At 41.7% G+C, this 18,748-nt stretch overlaps 1 pseudogene; it reads right to left on the bottom strand.

Annotated features, from left to right (window-relative positions):
* Positions 1-8,486: 8,486 nt before the first annotated feature.
* Positions 8,487-9,568, bottom strand: LOC116738166 (annotated as a pseudogene).
* Positions 9,569-18,748: the final 9,180 nt, after the last annotated feature.

Here is an 18,748-nt window from a genome sequence, read left to right as displayed (position 1 = left end):
TGAATGGCTCTCAAGTTCATCTAGTTCCTAATTCCAATGGACACTCTTCATACATGGCTACATGTGTATTTTCCTCAAATTAGTCTCCTTGACATCTCAGTTTCTCTTAAATCTGTTTATCTTCAGTTTCAAGATACCCAAAATTTGTTACATTACCTATCTACCTTGTCAAAATACTGCTACATGTATTCCCAAAGAAACTTGGTTTTTGCAACAAGTGGTGGTGGGAAAATCAGATACCCACATGGAAAAGAAGGAAGTTGGATTCTTACACCATATACAAAAACTAACTACAAATGGATCAAAGACTGAAATGTTAAGACTCGAAACCATAAAACTAAGAAGAAAACATAGGAAAGGCTTCATGCCATTGATTTGGCAACGATTTATAGGATACCAAAAGCACAAGCAACAATAAGGAAAAAAGGTAGGGGCACCTGGCTGGCTCAGTCAGTAGAGCATATGACTCCATCTCAGGGTCGTGAGTTCAAGCCCCATGTTGGGCATAGAGATTACTTTTAAAAAAACAAGTAAATTGGATTTCACCAAAATTTAAAATTTCTCTGCAACAAAGGACATAAATCAACAACAGAAAAGGCAAACCACAAGATCATGAGAAGATATTTGTAAATGACCTATCTAATAAGGGGTTACTATCCAGAATATATAAAGAACTACAAGATTAAGAAAATGGGCAAAGGGCTTGAACAGATATTTTCCCAAAGATGGTACAAATGGGCGATAAGTGCATGAACAGATACTCAATATCACTAATCATGAGGGAAATGCAAGTCAAAACTACAGTGAGACAGCACCTCACACACACATTAGTGTTGACAAGGATGTGACAAAATCAACCCCTGTGCACTCTTAATGGGAAAGTAAAATGGTATAGCTGCTATGGAAGACAGTATGGTAGTTCTCAAAAGATTAAAGATAGAATTACCATTCCACTTCCGGGTATATACTCTATACTCCAATTGAAATCAGGGCCTTTGGAGATATTTGTGTATCTATACAGCATTCACAATAGCCAAAAGGTGGAAGCAACCTAAGTGACCCTCACAGATAAGCAAAATGCAGTACATACATACAATAGAACAGTATTCAGCCTTAAAAGGGAGGAAATTCTGGCACATGCTACAACATGCTACAACTTTGAAGGCGTTAACTCTGAAATGAGCCAGTCACAAAAAGGCAGACTTGTATGATTACATTTATATAAGGTAACTAGATTAGTCAAATCATAAAGACAGAAAATAGAAGGGTGTTTGCAAGGTGAGAGGAAGAATTATTTTGTTTACATTTTATTTTTGAGAGAGAGAAAGAGCACGAGCAGGGGAGGGGCAGAGAGAGAGGGAGACACAGAATCTGAAGCAGGCTCCAGGCTCTGAGCTTCAGCACAGAGAGAGCCCCATGCAGGGCTCAAACTCACAAACCGTGAGATCATGACCTGAGCTGAAGTCAGATGCTCAACCAACTGAGTCACCCAGGCGCCCCAAGAATTACTGTTTAATGGGTACAGAATTTCAGTTAGGGAAGATGAAAAAATCCTGGTGATGGGTGGTGAGGTTGTACAACAATGCAAATATACTTAATCCCACTGAACTATACACTTAAAAAAGTGGTTATGATGGTAACCATTTATGTGGTTTTTTTTTTTTAAGATCTTTTATTCTTAAGTAATCTCTACACCCAACATGGGGCTAGAACTCACAACCCTGAGATCAAGAGTCACGTACTCTACTGACTGAGCCAGCCATGTTATGTAAGTGTATTTTTTTTTAATTATTTTAAGGAGGGGTGCCTTGCTGGCACAGTCAGTTAAGCTTCCAACTTTTGATTTCAGCAAAGATCATGAACTCACAGTTCATGAGAAGTTCACAGTTCATGAGATGATCAGGCTCTGCACTAACAGCACAGAACCTGCTTGAGATTCTCTCCCTCTCACTGTACCTCCCCCACTTGATCTGTCTCTCACACTGTCAAAATAAACATTTTTAAAAATTATTTTAAGGAAAGAAAAGAAACCTCAGTGTCAACCTAATCCTGTCACAGACTTCTTCATAGCCATTCCCTACTATATTTACTTTCTAAATATTTTCTGTTTATCCCCCCATTGCTTCATTCCTAATGCCACTGCCTTAACTGAGAACCACCTGAACAGGCTGTTGCTATCATTTCCTAATAGTTCTTCTACCCTCGGCTAAGAATCCCTCTACACTTGCCTCCATACGGTGGGTAGATTTCTAAAATCCTCTTCCACTTGGGGTGCCTGGGTGGCTCAGTCGGTTGAGGGATCAACTTCGGCTCAGGTCACGATCTCATGGTTTGTGAGTCTGAGCCCTGCATCGGGGTCCGCGCTGACAGCTCAGAGCCTGGAGCCTGCTTCAGATTCTATGTCTCCCTCCCTCTCTCGGCCCCTCCCCTACTCATGCTCTGTCTCTCTCTGCCTCAGAAATAAACATTAAAAAAAAAAAATTAAATCCTCTTCCACTTAAAGCCCTGTTGAATAAAGCAGCAACTTTCAAACTTTAGTCATGAAATCCTTTGTTCAGAATAAGTCTCTTTTGGGGCACCTGGGTGGCTTAGTTGGTTAAGTGCCGACTTCAGCTCAGGTCATGATCTCACAGTTCGTGAGTTCAAGGCCCGCTGTGCTGACAGCTCAGACCCTGAAGCCTGCTTCAGATCCTGCGTGTCCCCCTCTCTCTCTGCCCCTACCATGCTCATGCTCTGTCTCTCTTGCTCTCTCTCAAAAATAAAAAATAAACATAAAAAAAATTTTTTTAATAAGTCTCTTTTTTAAAAAGTTTATTTATTTACTTTGAGAGAAAGAAGGAGAGAGAGAGAATCCCAAGCAGGCTCCACACTGTCAGTGCAGAGCCCAATGTGGGACTCAAACTCATAAACCATGAGATCATGACCTGAGCCAAATCCAGAGTCGGACACTTAACCTAATGAGCCATCCGTGCATCCCTGTTCAATATAAGTCTTAATTAAAATTCTAACAGACTCTGACTGAAGAATCTAGGTCCGGAGACTTGCCTACTCAGCCTTACGTATCCCTCTTATTATAGAATAGAGTTCAAAGGGGTGCCTCGGTGGCTCAGTCACTTAAGCAGTCAACTTTTGATTTCAGTTCGGGTCATGATCTGGTTCATGAGTTCGAGCCCCACACTGAGCTCTGCACTGACAGTGTGGAGACTGCTTGGGATTCTCTCTCTCTCTCTCTCTCTCTCTCTCTCTCTCTGCCCTCCCCCACTCATGCTCTCTCTATCTCTACAAGTAAATGAATAAACTTAAAAAAAAAAAAGAGTAGAGGGGCGCCTGGGTGGCGCAGTCGGTTAAGCCTCCGACTTCAGCCAGGTCACGATCTCGCGGTCCGTGGGTTCGAGCCCCGCGTCGGGCTCTGGGCTGATGGCTCAGAGCCTGGAGCCTGTTTCCGATTCTGTGTCTCCCTGTCTCTCTGCCCCTCCCCCGTTCATGCTCTGTCTCTCTCTGTCCCAAAAAAATAAATAAACGTTGAAAAAAAAATTTAAAAAAAAAGAGTAGAGTTTGAAAACAATGGGAATCAGTATTCATTCAATAAATTCCTCAATTTCTACTATTTGCTAAGCAGTGAGAATCCAACAGAATAAGATACAATATCTGCCCTTGTGGAAATTACAGGCTAATGGAAAAGGCAAATAGGACATTTTAAATTTCTTAGCTTAGTCTCCATATATGTCTCTACACAACTCTGAACCTATTCATTTAAGGAATATTTATTCAGCATTGGAATAGGCTGTAATTATTGTTTTATTATTGTTGGGGTAGTGAAAGAGACAAATAGCTTTTCACTCATTTTTTTCTCTCAAGGGGTAGGATATTTCAACATTTTTGTTGATTTCATTTTGGGATTTCATGGATAGGTGTGTTTTGAGAACTTTAGTTGAAATATAATGAATAATACTGTAATTATTGATATGGTAATAAATCAAATTTTTTTTCAACGTTTATTTATTTATTTTTGGGACAGAGAGAGACAGAGCATGAACGGGGGAGGGGCAGAGAGAGAGGGAGACACAGAATCGGAAACAGGCTCCAGGCTCTGAGCCATCAGCCCAGAGCCCAACGCGGGGCTCGAACTCCCGGACCGCGAGATCGTGACCTGGCTGAAGTCGGACGCTCAAACGACTGCGCCACCCAGGTGCCCCGATATGGTAATAAATCAAGTTGCCGTATCTGGTGTAGCTTATCATTAAGGAGGGGTTTAGACTCTTAATCTTTAACTTAAAAGATTAATGCTTTATAGGTTCTCAATGATATTACATATGGATGGAGACCATTTTTCAAAATATTTTAGTGAAACTAATTCAAAAACAATTGACAACAATGGTATAAAACTGATACGACACAGATTTCTGAGCATTGTCCATAGTATAGTCCTGGTCATGTAGATATCAGGGTTGTTTGATTTAATCATCCAAGAATGGCATCTGTTTTCAGACCTAGGGAAGGAATGGTTCATAAGTGTAAGATGTCTTCAGATGAAGTTAGTATTCAGAATGCTATTTCTTTTTTGTTTGTTTGTTTCAATTTTGAGAGAGTGCAAGCAGGGGACGGCCACAGAAAGGGAGAGAGAGAATCTCATATAAATAAAACTTGAACATTACCAACCAACTTAACCTAATTTACATTTATAGAACCCTCCACATAACTGCACCAGAGAATACACACTCTTTTTAGATACACACAGAACTTTTACCAAGATAGATCAATTCTGAACTATAATACAAGTCTTAGTAAATTCATAAAGATTCTAGTCATACAACTATGTCCTAGGGCCACAATGGAATTAAATTAGAAACCAATAGCAGAGGGGCACCTGGGTGGCTCGGTCAGTTAAGCATCTGACACTTGATTTCAGATCAGATCATGATCTCTTGGTTCCTGAGTTCAAGCCCTGTGTCAAGCTCTTCACTGACAGCATGGGCCTGCCTGGGATTCTCTGTCTCCCTCTCTCTCTACCCCTTCCCCACTCACTTGCTCTCTCAAAAGTAAATAAATAAACTTAAAAAAAAAAAAAGAAAGAAACCAATAGCAGAAAGATATCTTAAAAATCCCCCAGTATTTTATTTAGAAAATTGTTTTAATGTTTATTTTTGAGAGACAGAGTGCAAGCAGGGGAGAGGCAGAGAGAGAGGGAGATACAGAATCTGAAGCAGGCTCCAGGCTCTGAGCTGTCAGAGCCTGACACCGGACTCAAACCCATGAAATAAAACAATTCTGAATAACCCACAAGTCAAAGAAGAAATTGAAGGGAAATTTAAAAATATTTGAACTCAATGAAAATATCATAATTTATGGAATTCAGTAAAGCAGTACTTTTGGGAATATTTGTTCTAAACCTACTAATTACGCAGCATTTAAAAGAAACAAGCTGGGGCGCCTGGGTGGCGCAGTCGGTTAAGCGTCCGACTTCAGCCAGGTCACGATCTCGCGGTCCGGGAGTTCGAGCCCCGCGTCAGGCTCTGGGCTGATGGCTCAGAGCCTGGAGCCTGTTTCCGATTCTGTGTCTCCCTCTCTCTCTGCCCCTCCCCCATTCATGCTCTGTCTCTCTCTGTCCCAAAAATAAATAAAAACATTGAAAAAAAAAATTTAAAAGAAACAAGCTATTGATTTATACAGCAACACAAATGAATCTCAATTACTAGCAGTGAAAGGAGCCAGTAAAAAAAAAAAAGTATATTTTGTGGGGCACCTGGGTGGCTCAGTTGGTTAAGCGTCCAACTTCCACTCAGGTCATGATCTCACGGTTCGTGGGTTTGAGCCCCGAACTCTCTTTTTTGAGAGAGCGTTGAGCTCTGTGCTGACAGCTCAGAGCCTGGAGCCTACTTTGATTCTGTGTGTTCCTCTCATTCTGCCAATCTCCTGCTCATGATCTGTTCACCTCTCAAAAAATAAATGTTAAAAAAATTTTTTTTAATTAAAAAAAAAGTATATCTTGTATCATTACAGTTCCAATTTTTATTTTTTTATTTTTTTTTAACGTTTATTTATTTTTGAGAGAGAGACAGAGCATGAACGGGGGAGGGTCAGAGAGAGGGAGACACAGAATCTGAAACAGGCTCCAGGCTCTGAGCTGTCAGCACAGAGCCCGACGCGGGGCTCGAACTCACGGACCGCGAGATCATGACCTGAGCTGAAGTCGGCCGCTCAACCGACTGAGCCACCCAGGCGCCCCTACAGTTCCAATTTTTTTTTTTTAATTTTTTTTTTCAACGTTTATTTATTTTTGGGACAGAGAGAGACAGAGCATGAACGGGGGAGGGGCAGAGAGAGAGGGAGACACAGAATTGGAAACAGGCTCCAGGCTCTGAGCCATCAGCCCAGAGCCCGACGCGGGGCTCGAACTCACGGACCGCAAGATCGTGACCTGGCTGAAGTCGGACGCTTAACCGACTGCGCCACCCAGGCGCCCCCTACAGTTCCAATTTTTAAACATTCTGGAAAATGCAAACATATCTCTAGTGACAAAATGATCCGTGGTTATCTGTGCCAAAGTTTGGGGTGGGGAAAGAGGAGGGATTATAAAGGTGCATTAAGGAAGTTTTCTGGGGTGATTGATACATTTAATTTTATTTTGGTGATGGTGTATGGGTGTATAAATATGCAAAAACCTCAAATTATCCACTTTAAATATGGGCCTTTTATTGTTAATCAATTATACCTCAATAAAGTATTTAAGAATTTTTTAATTTTTATTTTTATTTTTTGAGAGAGAGAGCGTTAGCAGGGGAGAGGAACAGAGGGAGAGAGAGAGACTCCCAAGCAGGCTCTGTGCAAAGCCCAAGGTGGGACTCAATCCCATGATGCTTAACCGACTGTGCCACCCAGGTGCCCCTGTTTTGTTGGGTTTTTTTAAACATTGCTCTCTTATGATGGAAAATTTTCCACTGGGCAATTAGTCACAGAAAGCAATAAACTTGGCCAAGCTTTTTTTTTTTTTTATCCTAGTCATGTTAAAATAGTTCTTTATGTTCTATATATATATGTAATTTTATGTACTTGGAAAAATATCATTATACAAGTCTTTGGTTGCTGCTTTCCAGTGCACACAGATTTCTTGAATAACAGCCTTGTAAAAATACTCTTAAACATTTTTCTGCATGTTTTATTATTCATAGAAATTCATGTTTTCTATTTCATAGAAATCTATTCAAAGCAACCAGTATAACTCTTTTTATTAGGTGCATAATAATTGTGGGAATGTCACATAATTTATTCATCTATTACTACTGGTGACATTCACATTGTTTCCAGGTTTTTGCCATCATGAACAATGCTATGATAAACGTATTTATTTGGTTTCTGTAATCTTTCTTGTTAACTTCTAAGTATTTTATGTGTTTGGTACTATTGGGAGTAGAATCTATTCGGTTTGCCACATGCCTATTGCTAAAATAGAGAAAAGGTATTGATTTCTATATGGTTCCCTTTATGAAGGGTTGACTCTGAGAAAGGAGAAATGGGGAGTAAGGGGGCTGGGCATGATTATTTTTTCATAACATGTATTATAGAATTAAGAGACCTTTTAAAACACGTGCATGTGGGGGCGCCTGGGTGGCGCAGTCGGTTAAGCGTCCAACTTCAGCCAGGTCACGATCTCGCGGTCCGTGAGTTCGAGCCCCGCGTCAGGCTCTGGGCTGATGGCTCAGAGCCTGGAGCCTGTTTCCGATTCTGTGTCTCCCTCTCTCTCTGCCCCTCCCTCCGTTCATGCTCTGTCTCTCTCTGTCTCAAAAATAAATAAACGTTAAAAAAAAAAAATTTAAAAAAAAAAAAAACATGTGCATGTGTAATTTTTATAAAAATTAAATACAAAATAATAAATGGTAATGGGGCATCCCTATTAGTTTCTGATTTTATCTGAAATGCTGTAGTGTTTTACCAGTTAGGATAATACTGGCTATTTGTTTAGATATATAGCCTTGACTATTTAAGTTGTTTCCTGGAATTCTTACTTAAACGTATTGTTATTATTTATCATTTTATCATTTATATTATGATGTATAAATGCTGACTTATCAAAGGTTTTTCAGTACTTAATAACAATGTCACGATCCTAATATGATCACAATAAATTATAGTGATTTATTTTCTCAATATTAAGCCACCCCTGCATTCCAAAAATAGTCTTTACTAAGTTGTAGAATATTATTCTTTTGTACATTGATGAATTCTCTTTGCTAATATGTTATTTAGAAGAACTCCCTCTCCGAGGAGGAATTCTTTCTCTCTCTTTTTAGTGGTTAAATAATGAATAAGATTACCAACAGTGTTGATTACAAAGAAGAGAAAGGTGCTAGAGGTAGTGAATTTTTCTAAATGGGAAGCCAGAATCTGGGCCCAGGAGTTCAGCTGCCAGGGAGGGGCAGCTGTGTAGTAAGTAATGGAGTTGGGGGCAAGGGGTCAGGGCTGCTCCTCCTTCTTCTTGACAAAATTAGCTTCTTCCTTGCCACCAGCATCTCACAGAAGGGGGTCTGTGCTCCCAGCTGCCTGGATGGACTTGATCCACTTGTCCTTCTCTGCCTGCATGGGGGCCAAGACCAGGTATACCCCCCTGCCACCTGCCTCCGTTTTGCAGAATTCAGTGAGCTGCCCCATGTTGTTGGAGATGCAAAACTCAAAGCAGTTTGGTTTCTGAGGCTCGTATGCTTCTTGAATGTTCAGATTCTCCACAGGGATGATTCCTGCCAGCTCCTTGTCTGTCATATTCTCAAAATAGTAGAGGCAGTTGTGGTGACAAACCAGCACCAACTCTGCGTCTTCACCTGACTCCTCCCAGCTTAAGGAGCTGGCCCTTCTGGTCCAGGTTGAAGAAGGTATGGGTTAGACCATTCCCATCATTGTCAGGAATACTAAAGGGCTCATTTCAGATGCTGTCATAGAGGTTCCTGAGCAGCAACTCAGACAGGTCCCACTCTTGTCGATGCCTTGGTTCATGGCCCCAGAGTGCTCGAGGCCGGACTTCTTCTAGACATTGGGATTGTGAAGACTGGTGTTCAGCATGATGAGGTGAAGAACGGCACCTCACACGTATCTGTAGATTAAAAAACACTGGGATTGCACAAGCAGATTCACTGGGCGAAGGCTTCTATCATCTGGTCAATCATCTGGGCCTAGCCCAGGAGGCAGAAAGCTCCATAGAAATTGCCTGAGGGCCTGCACCAGATCAAGGTCTGGGAACTCATACAGATCCACAAAGGCATGGAGCAGTGGCAAGTTCAGCCCTTCTGTCTGCCAGAGGTAGACCCCATGACTATCTCATTCAGGCCCTTGCCCTTGTACAGGATACCGGCATGTTCCGGAGAAGTTCCTTCTCCACCAAGAACTAGATCGCCTCCTGGAGTCCATGCTGAAGTTCCTCCTGACCACTGCTGTCTTTTGGTTCTGTTGCAAGGTTTTAGCTACCTTCTTTGGCCTCCAGACCCTCCACCTTTCCAGTGGCTTCACTGAGCTCCTATGGGCGCTGGATCTCTACCAACAGCTCAGGCCTCTGCCACTAGAAGTTCTCCAGCTGCATCCGCTCCTCCAGAGTTGGGTCTTGAGGGCTCACCAGCACCAGGCGCTGTCCTCCATAGTGACTAGGAGGGTCTGTGGGCCTGGCCAGGATCCACTTAGGCCGGCAGCCTCGGGTGAGCCCACTCAAACTCCCAGGAGCCAACGCCTCCTTCTGTGTACCAGTCTTCCACACTGAAATCTCTTCCTTAGCCTCTCAACCGCCCTGACTATGGGGAGTTTTGCACCTATAAGTAAGATCAGTCACTAGTTTTCTCTTAAGAAAAAAACAAAAACAAAAACAAAACAAACAAAAAACAAAAAACAAAAAAATGGGCACTTGAGTGGCTCAGTTGGTTAAGCATCTAACTTCAGCTCAGGTCATGATCTCACAGTTCATGAGTTTGAGCCCCGCATGGGACTCTGTGCTGACAGCTCAGAGCCTGGAGCCTGCTTCGGATTCTGTGTCTCCCTCTCTCTATGCCCCTCCCCTGCTCACGCTTTGTTTCTCTCTTTCTCAAAAATAAATAAACATCAAAAAAAATTTTTTTAACTAAAAAAAACAAAAAGCCTATAGCAGGCTACAGTGGAGAAGATGGAACAGCTGTGATGTAATAAAAAGAACATAACTTTATAAATCAGAAGATGACATTTAGCGTTAAATATTTACTAGCACACCTGCATGTAAAATCTAAGCACTATGTTCTATGATTCTACCACACTTTGGCATAAAACTTCAAGATAAATGCAGTAACACAACAAAATTAGGATTTTATTACCCTTAGAGTGGCATCAGGCAACCACTGATCTTTCACTGCAATGGCAAGACAATGAATTTTTAGGTATCGAGCATCAGGTTCCATCTGTAAGGATCGAGGCTGTTAGTCTTTTTTTTTTTAATGATTGTCATCGTTGGGGTGCCTGGGTGGCTCAGTCGGTTAAGTGTCCAAATTTGGCTCAGGTCATGATCTCGCAGTCTGTGAGTTCGAGCCCCGCGTTGGGCTCTGTGCTGACAGCTCAGAGCCTGGAGCCTGCTTCGGATTCTGTGTCTCCCTCTCTCTCTGTCCCTAACCCACTTGCATTCTGTCTCTGTCTCTCTCAAACATAAATAAACATTTAAAAAAATTTTTTTAAATTATTGTCATTGTAAATTTCTACCCTCTTTTTTTTTTTAATGTTTATTTATTTTTGAGAGAGAGAGAGAGCAAGCAGGGAAGGTACAGAGAGGGGGACAGAGGATTCAAAGCAGGCGCTGCACTTACAGCAGAGTAGACTGTAGGTCATTGATTTTAACTGAAATGCTTTTGTGTTTTATCATTTTGTGTACAACTACCAAGTCATATAAGCATGAAAAGCATTTTAATTATTTTAGCTAATCCACAGTACTACTATTTTCACAATGAGAGCCCATCCCTAAGCTCCATTATTCGAATTAATAATCCATTAATGTCTTCAATAGAAATTAATTCCTGTCATTCATTGGTTTAATAAGCAACATACCTAATGTTGATTAGAGTTAAGACAACTGAAGTGCTTCTAGCAATCCCTTTGGAGTATGATTTCCTAATTAGAATGCTAGCTGCACCTAGAGTATAATTTTAACCTAATATATCCATAATATTTTACTCTCTGTACTCAAATATTTTAAATTGTTTTAACATTTATTTTTGAGAGAGAGAGAGAGAGAGAGAAACAGAGTGCGAGTGGGGGAAGGGGCAGAGAGAGAGGGAGACACAGAATCTGAAGCAGATTCCAGGCTCTGAGCTGTCAGCACAGAGCCTGATGCAGGGCTCAAACTCACAAACCGTGAGATCATGACCTCAGCCGAAAGTGGATGCTTAACCGACTGAGCCACCCAAGCATCCCTGTACTGAAATATTTTAAACTAAATTATAGATATTGTAACACTGGATTCATATACCAATTCTGCCACTTAATAGCTATGTAATATTGCCTATGAATATAATTTGATCCCTCGAGACCCAGTTTCCTAATTGAGGATAATACCCAGCAGAATGGTGAGAATTATATAATGGGTAGGAAAAAGCATTATAAACTCTAAAATAGTCTAGAAATTTTAGGCATTGTTATTGGATAATAATATCTCAAATAGAGGTTAGGTTCTTTTGAAGTCCTTTGAGGATTTATTCATGACAAGGAAGATTCGATGAGGTCCAATGTTCACCTATTATAAATATTACAGTTTTGATATTCTCTTTGTTTGTCTACAAAGACAGGGAAAAAAGCAAAATAAGTAATTATGAGGTCCCTTACCAGAAGATCAAAATAATTACCCTAGACTGGCCCTGGGGCCATAATCCTCACTAATACTATTACAGTGGAGGATTCTCATATGAGAGCAGACTTAATAGATCTAATAAGAATAACTAATATTTGGGGCGCTTGGGTGGCTCAGTAGGTTAAGCATCCTACTCTTGATTTTGGCTCAGGTCATGATCTCACAGTTAATGGGATCAAGCCCCACATCAGGCTCCACACTCAGATTCTCTCTCTCCCTCTGCCCCTCTCCCCCATTCACACACTCTCTCTATATAAAATTAAAAAACAAAACAAACTAATATTTATCCAGTGTTTACTATCTTCTAGGCAATGTGCTAAATATATTATCTTATTTAATCCCCATAATAACCAATAAAGTGGTTATTGTTTTAAAATAAGGAGGGGTGGGTGCGCCTGGGTGGCTCAGTTGGTTAAGCACCTGACTTCGTCTCAGGTCATGATCTCACCGCTCATGAGTTCGAGCCCTGTGTTGGACTCTGTGCTGAAAGCTCAGAGCCTGAGCCTGCTTCCAGTTCTGTCTCCCTCTCTCTTTGCCCCTCTCCCACTCATGCTCTGTCTCTTTCTCTCAAAAATAAATAAACGTTAAAAAAAATTTTTTTAATAAAATAAAGAGGGGTGCCTGGGTGACTCAGTCAGTTAAGCATCCAACTCTTGGTTTTCAGCTCAGGTCATGATCTCAAGGTTTGTGAGTTCAGGCCCTACACTGGGCTCTGTGCTGATGATGCAGGACCTACTAGTATGATCTCTAACTCTCTCTCTCTCTCTCTGCTCCCCCTGCTCCCTCACTCAAAAATAAACAAACTTCAAAATGAAGAAACTAAGTCTGGCTCAATCAGAAGAGCATGTGACTTCTTTTCTTCTTTCTTTCTTTCTTTCTTTCTTTCTTTCTCTCTTTCTTTCTTTCTTTCTCTTTTTCTTTCTCTCTTTCTTTTGGGGAGAGAGAGAGAGAGGAGAGAGAAAGAGAGAGAGAGAGAGAGAGAGAGAGAGAGAGAGAATCCCAAACAGGCTCCACACTATTAGCACGGAGCCCGATGAAGGGCTCAAACCCACGAACCATAAGATCATGACTTGAGCCAAAGTCAAGTCAGACACTTAACTGACTGAGCCACCCAGGTGTTTCTCTTTTCTTTTTTTTAAGTTTTTAAATTTATTTTGAGAGAGATAGAGACAGAGAGAGAGTGCAAACATGGCAGGGACAAAGGGAAAGAGAGAATCCTAAGCAGGCTCCATGTTCATCATGGAGCCAGACTCAGGGCCAGACTCAGGGCTCACCAACCCCGAGATCACGACCTGAACCAAAATCAAGAGTCAGATGCACTTAACCAACTGAGCCACCCAGTCACCCTAGAGCATGTGACTCTTGATTTCAGGGTCCTTGAGTTAGAGCCCCATGTTGGGTATAGAGATCAATTTAAAAAATAATAATAAAGAAAAAAAATAAAGAAAATGAGGAAACTAATGGAGCATCTGGCTAGCTCAGTTGGTAGAGCATGTGACTCTTGGTCGTAAGTTCAAGCTCCATGTTGGGTGTGGAGCATCCTTTAAAAAAAAAACAAAGTTGGGGGGGGTGCCTGGGTGACTCAGCCAGTGAAGTGTCTCATTTAGGCTCAGGTCATGATCTCGAGGTTTGTGGGTTTGAGCCCACATCAAGCTATCAGCTCAGAGCCTGGAACCTGCCTCAGATCCCATATCTCCCTCTCTCTCTGTCCCTCCGCCACTCACACACTGTCTCTTTCTGTCTCTCAAAAATGAATAAATGTTAATAAATAAGTAAATAAACAAATAAATAAATATTTTTTCAAATGAAGAAACTAAGGCTTAGAGAAATTAGGCAACTGACCAAGTGGTGATTCAAGGATTTGAGCTCAGGCAGTTGTTGTTGTTGTTGTTGTTCTTTTTTTTTAATGTTTATTTATTTTTGAGAGAGAGAGACAGAAAGAGTGCAAGCAGGGAAGGACAGAGAGAGAGGGAGACACAGAATCCGAAGCAGGCTCCAGGCTCTGAGCTGTCGGCACAGAGCCTGACATGGGGCTCAAACTCAGGAACCGAACTTAACAGACTGAGCCACCCAAGCAAGCAGTTGTTCTTAACCTATATTCTAAATACAACAGTTAATATGTAAATTTTATATCTATATTTAGATGTTTTGTATGACCATATATATAAATTTTCCCTGACATCCTGGACTTAAGAACAAGGAGGCAAACAAAATGCATGATGTTGCCTTCTTTTACTAAAAACAAACATATATTCATTCATTTATACATTCAGCTAGTTTTCCTGGGGAAATTCAAGAATATTAACTGTGCACTCTCTCTCTCTCTCTCTCTCAAAATAAATAAACTTTAAAAAATAACATTAGGGAATTCTGAACATAGATTTTGTATTCAATCATTACTGAATTATTAATTTTGTTAGGTGCAATAGTGGTAGTATAGTTTTGTAAAAGAAAACTTTTTTTTTAGAGATGCATGCTAATGAAGGTGGAAATGCCATTGATGAGATCTGGGGGTGATGGGGGGCTTCATGGGGTTCAGAGCTGGCGGCCAAGAAAGAATTCTTTTTTATTTTTTTTTTTTTAATTTTTTTTTCAACGTTTATTTCTTTTGGGGACAGAGAGAGACAGAGCATGAACGGGGGAGGGGCAGAGAGAGGGAGACACAGAATCGGAAACAGGCTCCGGGCTCCGAGCCATCAGCCCAGAGCCTGACGCGGGGCTCGAACTCACGGACCGCGAGATCGTGACCTGGCTGAAGTCGGACGCTCAACCGACTGCGCCACCCAGGCGCCCCATATTTTTTTTAACGTTTATTCATTTTTGAGACAGAGAGAGACAGAGCATGATTGGGGGAAGGTCAGAAAGAGAGGGAGACACAGAATCTGAAACAGGCTCCAGGCTCTGAGCTGTCCGCACAGAGCCCGACGCAGGGCTCCAACTCACGGACCGTGAGATCATGACCTGAGCCGAAGTCGGACGCCCAACTGACTGAGCCACCCAGGCGCCCCAAGAAAGAGTTCTTGAAGATGTCTTTGGTGTAAAAAGGTGATTTTTAAAAGAAATTTTTCCTCTTCAATGTTTATTTTTGAGAGAGACAAATAGAGTGCAAGGAAGGCAGGCAGAAAGAGACAGAGACACAGAATCCGAAGCAGGCTCCAGGTTGGGAGTTATCAACACAGAGCCCGATTCGGGGATCAAACCCACAAACCATGAGATCATGACATGAACCGAAGTTGGACACTCAACTGACTGAGCCACCCAGGCACCCCTCTCCGAGGTTACTTTTATTCATTCCTTTAGGATTTTTGGTCCTGAATATCTCTCCAGGGACAACTATCGAAATTTTTGGTGATTTCAATACCTTCATTTTAAGTTCCTTGACCTCTTCTCCTCCAATGATATTGTTCTTCATCATATCTGAGACACTCATTTCAAAGGCCATACTTTTGACCTTGTCATCACCAATAAATACAACTTGTCCATAATTTCATTTTATTGCAAACTTTTTTGGCCACATACTTTAAGATATGTAATTTTATTAATTTAGTAGTCTCCACATCCAACATGGGGCTCAAACTCCTGACCCTGCAATCAAGAGTCACATGCTCTAATATCTGAGCCAGGCAGATGCTCCAAAGATGTGTAACTTTAATATACATTAAATAATTTGGAGATGATTATTACTTACATCTGTCTTAAAGATTTTATTCTTTAAAAAAAGTTTTGTTTAATGTTTATGTATTCTTGAGAGAGAGAGAGACATGCAACAGAGCATGAACGCAGAATCCAAAGCAGGCTTCAGGCTCTGAGCTGTCAGCACGGAGCCTGACATGGGGCTCAAACTCACAAATGGTGAGATCATGACCCGAGCCGAAGTTGGACACCCGACCGACTAAGCCAGCCAGGCACTCTTCTTTTCTTTTCTTTTTAAAAATTTTTCTTTATTTTTGAGAGACAGAACACAAGAAGGGGAGGTGCAGAGAGAGAGAGAGGGAGACAGAATCCGAAGCAGGTTCCAGGCTCTGAGCTGTCAGCACAGAGTCCGATGCGGGGCTTGAACCCACAAACCATGAAATCATGACTTAAGCCGAAGTCGGACACTTAACTGACTGAGCCACCCAGGGGCCCCAAAAAGGTTATTTTATTGAAGCACTGGGACAGGACCTATGGGCAGAAAAAGTTGCACTGGGGTTTTGAGGGGCAACTGGTTATACACCATGGACTTGGGGGAGGTAAAGTCCAAAGGGAAGTTTCCAAGGAGACTTTCATATGCTAAAGACACAGACTACTGGAGGCCTAGCTATTTGTCAAGCTAAGGTTGTTTTTCCCTCTAGCAAAGCATTAACATTAAGACAGTAGGGAGTTCCTAGAGAAATATTTTACTCTGCCTGCCTCAAGTATCTGTCAATGGACTGCAGGTTATAAGAAAATTTAATTTTACCTGCCATTTCCTTCTTGCTTTTGTTCCCCATATCACTATGGAGGGGTGATGTTGGGGCCCCAGGAAACTGAGTCTACAGGTTTCCGGAGATTAGGTTATTGATAAGGTTGCCTTTTTCTTGTAATTTACTAAAATATTTGTAAACTGATGGAGACTCATGTCCTGTATGACTGTGATCTCTATTGGTTAACCATTTGTCTTCTTTTCTTTGCTTTGTTTTTGAGCAGCTAGAAGTGCCTGAGGAATATCACATACATCCCACTTTGGGTCGGGGGTGGTGGAGGTAGGGGGCAGCAGTATGTGCTAGCTTGTACTTTGTCCTCAGCCTTCGTTATGCTACCTTGTCAACATGACATCTGTAATTTTCATTAAAGTTGTTCAGCAAATAAACAAATATGGCCAAATATTAATTGTTGACTCTGGAAAGGAATATAGGTATTCATTGTACTAATATTTCTACCTTATGTGTGAAAATTTTCGTATTAAGGATAAATATATAACAATTCTTACACATGAAAAAATCAAGAAAGTAATCTCACACATTTTCCTATGCCTACTTTTTTTTTTAATTTTTTTTTAATGTTTATTTATTTTTGAGACAGAGAGAGACAGAGCATGAACGGGGGAGGGTCACAGAGAGAGGGAGACACAGAATCTGGAACAGGCTCCAGGCTCTGAGCTGTCAGCACAGAGCCCGACACGAGGCTCGAACCCACGGACCGCGAGATCGTGACCTGAGCCGAAGTCGGACGCCTAACCGACCAAGCCACCCAGGTGCCCCTCCTATGCCTACTTTAACTCCCTCACAGAAGTGAGAATCCATTTCTCAAAAAGAACCTTTTAAATCTACCTACTTCAATCACCATTTCTCCCCTTCACCCTCTGTCTTTGGAAACAAAGTTGATGGCCCTCCTGTTTTGTTTTGTTTATTTATTTTGAGAAAGAGAGAGGGAGCATAAGGAGGGGAGAGGTAGAGAGAGAGGGAAAGAGAGAGAATCCCACGCTGACAGCGTGGAGCCTAATGCAGGGTTGGAACCCATGAACCATGAGATCATGACCTGAGCCAAAACTAAGAGTTGGTCAGACATTTAACCGACTGAGCCACCCTGGCACCCCTATTTTTTTAATTTAAAAAAATGGGGGGGTGGCACTCGGGTGTCTCATCGATTAAGTGTCCAACTTTGGCTCAGGTCATGATGTCACAGCTCCTGAGTTCAAGCCCCATATCAGGCTATCTACTGTCAGCACGGAGCCATGCTTTGGATCCTCTGTCTGCACCCCCTGCCCCCAGCCCCTCCCGTGCTCGCTTGCTCCCTCTAAAACAAAATAAAATAAATAAAAATTATTTTTCAAAAATTTTTTAATGTTTATGAGAGAGGGAGACAAAGAATCAGAAGCAGTCAAAAAAAAGCACTGTCAGCAGGAGCTCAACCTTTAACCATGAGATCATTACCTGAGTTGAAGTCCAATGCTCAACTGATTGAGCCACCCAAGCACCCTGATGTTTCTCCTTTGTATTTAAAGATCACCTTTAGGCTTTTCTTTCAGCCTCCTTTCCTCTATTTCATAAGAAGCAACTCTCAATTTCTCTTTCTCCCTGTAGTAATTGTGGGTAGGGAGGGGAGGAAGAGAGGGATTTTGTGCCTTGATTTTGTCAAGTTGGCACTGTCTACTCAATGCTTAAAATTTTTTTAAAGTTTATTTATGTTGAGAGAGGGAGAGCAAGCAAGAGCAGGTGAGGGGCAGAGAGAAAGGGAGAGAAAATCCCAAGCAGGCTCCACACTCAGCACAGAGCCAGAGGACAGGCTTGATCTTATTGATGAGGGACCATAAGGCAGCCTGAGGGCAAAGTATGAGCTAACAACCTCCCCACTGCACCCCAGGTGGGATAAGTGTGATATTACTTGGAGACTTCTGGCTACCCAAAAACAGGAAAGGACAAAAAAAAAAAAAAAAAAAAAAAAAAGGTTAAACTGGTAAGAGTCTCCACCAGTTTACAAGAAAAAAGCAATCCCATCAATGGTCTAAAGTCCAGGAACTTCCAACTGTCTTAATGTTAAGGCTTTGCTAGAGGGAAAAATAACCTTAGCTTGACAATAGCTAGGCTTCCAGTAATCTGTGAGCCTTTAGAATGTGAAAATCCCTTTAGGAACTCCTTGAAGTTATCTCCCCTTACTCCATAAAATGGTCACCCCCCCCCCCCCACACACACACACATACACTTATAGTGCAGCTCTTTCTGCTCATGGGTCCTGTCCCTGTACTTTAATAAAATCACCTTTTTGCACCAAAGGCGTCTTCAAGAATTCTTTCTTGGCCATCAGCTCTGAACCTCACAAACCCCTCCATCACCACAAAACCTCATCACCATGACCCTGGTATCATGACCTGAGCTGAAGTCGAGAGTCTGCTCATCACCCAGGCACACCTATGCTAGTTGTGGATGTAGAGTTGGATAATAAAAACCC

The sequence above is a fragment of the Lynx canadensis genome, chromosome B4 (genome assembly GCF_007474595.2).
Source record: "Lynx canadensis isolate LIC74 chromosome B4, mLynCan4.pri.v2, whole genome shotgun sequence".
Classification (NCBI taxonomy): domain Eukaryota; kingdom Metazoa; phylum Chordata; class Mammalia; order Carnivora; family Felidae; genus Lynx; species Lynx canadensis.
This window is presented reverse-complemented; position numbering and strand designations above follow the sequence as displayed.